At 41.6% G+C, this 3434-nt stretch overlaps 1 non-coding gene across 1 annotated transcript; it reads left to right on the top strand.

Annotated features, from left to right (window-relative positions):
• The first annotated feature begins 2863 nt into the window (after nucleotides 1-2863).
• On the top strand, nucleotides 2864-2938 carry Trnas-cga (transfer RNA serine (anticodon CGA)). The gene has a single exon. It is a non-coding gene; the product is annotated as a tRNA-Ser (tRNA).
• Nucleotides 2939-3434: the final 496 nt, after the last annotated feature.

Raw genomic sequence — 3434 nt, forward strand, 5'->3', positions numbered from 1 at the left:
ACGGCATTCACGATAGCTCGCTTTGATGTAGAACGTCTCACTACGTTTAAAAGTAAAATACATTTTCTCTATGAATAAATGAGAACATGCCAACCATTTACTAGTACATAACTCGTTATTTTAAATGTTAAGCCAAAACAAATTTAAATAAATCTAATCCAACCGAATAAATACTACCTACTCAGAAATTTATCTATGAAGTAGAAGAATTTGCAAAGTAAAAATCATTTTAATTATTTGTTTAAAAATTTCGTTATCTACCGGCGCCTGTATTTCACCAGGGAGGTGGTCAAATCTTTTTATTGCATCGTGCTTTGCTTCTCTCTCTGCAAGAGTAAGGTTAATTTATGCACATTGGGGGCTATTTTTGTTCCTAGTGCTGAGTTTATAAGTTGGTTCAAATGACTCTGAGTACTATGAGACTTAACTTCTGAAGTCATCAGTCCCCTAGAACTTAAAACTACTTAAACCTAACTAACTTAAGGACATCACACACATCCATGCCCGAGGCAGGATTCGAACCTGCGACAGTAGCGGTCGCGCGATTCCGGACGGTAGCGCCTAGAACCGGTTTATAAGTGCTACTACCATTTTCATATTGCGCATGATTTTTATAACATGTTTTTCGTATTGTTGCTATAGGCGACCTAATTTTATAACAGTTGGCTACGTGAAGTTCGAGGAAGGACACCGGATATTATCCTTATGACATGCATCTCCGCCATGAATTCCTTGCATCTGGGAATTGGCCCAGATAATTACTCCATACTACATCAGTTAATGGAAGTAAGCTAATTTTGCGATGGCTTCAGCATCAGACTTAAAGATTACACCCAGAGGTAATGTTACTGAACTATAGCAGCGAAGTTTTGTGTATCAACGTTAGTCAAAAATTCTGATTTCTGTATAGGATTATGAAAGCTGTGAATGTTTACATATGAGTTGTTACAGATAATTTCTTGAGTGGCAAAAACAGTAGAAGACGATGTTGCGAAATTAAGTAACGTTACAGACACTGCAAAACGTGATATGCACCAGAATTTAGAATATTCAAGTCGGCTGCTGTTTTCCAGTACTGCCACTCGTTTAGTTATGAGAAAGTTTAGCTTGCAGTGGATTCCGTGAATATGCTGTAGGCTCTTGCAGAAAATGTTTGTCCTTGAGGGTAACAAGCCACTGATTGGCAGGGGGCGGTGGCAACAGGCATATGAATGCGTACCGGAATTTCCCGCTTGTGAAGGTCGACGTGTGAAATTGACTCCAGGAGTGTGACACAAACAAGGAAATCGGTAAACAACATGTGCTACATTACATACGAAGACAGAGAAGTTTTTCGCATGTGGACAAGAGATAGTATCACAACCAACTGTATCTGACGATTCAACAGTTGCAAGTATTTTTTTAGTAATCACTTTAGGAATGTAGACGGAAACAAGAGTACCGTAACCTAGATGAAAAAGGAAATGGCATTCTACAAAATTTAATCAACCAGAAGTAGCACATGCGTCCTTCATTGAAATGAACAAAATTATAAAAGTAAAAAATGCAGACGCCCGTGTTGGTGACAGAATTTCTAACTGAATTCGAAAGAGTTATTTCAACTCAGCACGTCCTGTCCTTTCGTACTGCATTCACATATTAAGTAATAAGCTATCGGTATTTTGTGTTCTGTCTAAGGCATTTGATTGTGCAATCTTGACAGTCTTTTGGAATAATTTATTTTTAACGGAATCAACAGTGTTACAAACAACTATTGAGTACGGTATAATGATCGTAGGCCTCTTTTTGCAAAAGTATTACATCACATACCTGGAATGATATCACAGTTCTAATTACGCATACGAATTCGGGAGAAGTCAAGCAATTCTAAGGCACATCTTTCTTTCCTTTGATGTTTTAGCAGTAAACACAATAAATGTCTATAAGCATAGTTTCTAGTTTAGGTGGGGAAAGCAGAAAGGGGGGGGGGGGAGAGCTGCGACATATGTAAGACTTTTATTGTACTGACAGGAGATTTTGGGAGTCTCCCAGACACTTTCGTATTGCTAGTAAACTTTACTGTCACAGCCCTTCACCTGGAAAGAAACCTACATCCTTGAGAAAAGTCTGTTGCTTTGGAAGTTTTGAAGCATTCTGAAGCAAGATAATATGAAAGTCACACAGTTGTAATCACGTTCCGTGTAATAACAGAAATCGAAGGGAAAAATTTAGAAAGGTAGGGAACTGAAAGAAAAGATTAACAAAGTTAATACTGTGCTTGCACGTGACTAACACAACTATAGGCAGTGTCATTACCGTTTAATGAGAACACAGCTGTAAGCGACCACGAAGAGAAGGCAAGCTAGATTATTCATCGTAACTAGCGAAGCAACTGTCGAGATATACCAGTCAGGATAACTGCAATAACTGTAAATGTTGACACTTGGAGTGTACTACAGCCTCTTGCACGTCGCACCCGCAGGCATCGTGAGGACAAGATTAGATTCCAGAATGGGATTTTCACTCTGCAGCGGAGTGTGCGCTGATATGAAACTTCCTGGCAGATTAAAACTGTATGCCCGACCGAGCCTCGAACTCGGGACCTTTGCCTTTCGCGGGCAAGTGCTCTACCATCTGAGCTACCGAAGCACGACTCACACAGTTTTAATCTGCCAGGAAGTTTCATATCAGCGCACACTCCGCTGCAGAGTGAAAATCTCATTCTGGAAACATCCCCCAGGCTGTGGCTAAGCCATGTCTCCGCTATATCCTTTCTTTCAGGAGTGCTAGTTCTGCAAGGTTCGCAGGAGAGCTTCTGTAAAGTTTGGAAGGTAGGAGACGAGGTACTGGCAGAAGTAAAGCTGTGAGTACCAGTCGTGAGTCGTGCTTCGGTAGCTCAGTTGGTAGAGCACTTGCCCGCGAAAGGCAAAGGTCCCGAGTTCGAGTCTCGGTCGGGCAGACAGTTTTAATCTGCCAGGAAGTTTCAAGGTTAGATTACTTACACCACATACACAGGCGTTCAGAAAGTCATTCTACCTGCTCTACAAACGTGAATCGAACAGACCAAAGCCGTAATAGCTACTACAAGCGGACGTAACCTCTGCCATGTCTTAATAGTAGTCTGTAGACTATGGATTTGTAGATGTACATGTACATACGGGATAGTTTAAACATACCGGCAAAAGCAATACTTGTGTGAGATTGCTATCTCACATTGCTGATTGACTGCCGCGAGTAATGAGTACAGTGAGCAAGGGGACTACAAATGTAGCGTGTGGACAGTATGTTGGAAATGTGGGTCTCGCGGGGGGGCGTGGCAGTAATAAGTACCTGCAATCGCACTATCCTGTGTGTTCTTGATGGCTCAGTCGGATAGCGCGTCTGCCATGTAAGCAGGAGATCCCGGATTCGAGATCCGGTTGGGGCACACATTTTCAACTGTCCTGGTGGCACTC

The sequence above is a fragment of the Schistocerca cancellata genome, chromosome 7 (genome assembly GCF_023864275.1).
Source record: "Schistocerca cancellata isolate TAMUIC-IGC-003103 chromosome 7, iqSchCanc2.1, whole genome shotgun sequence".
Taxonomy (NCBI): Eukaryota; Metazoa; Arthropoda; class Insecta; order Orthoptera; family Acrididae; genus Schistocerca; species Schistocerca cancellata.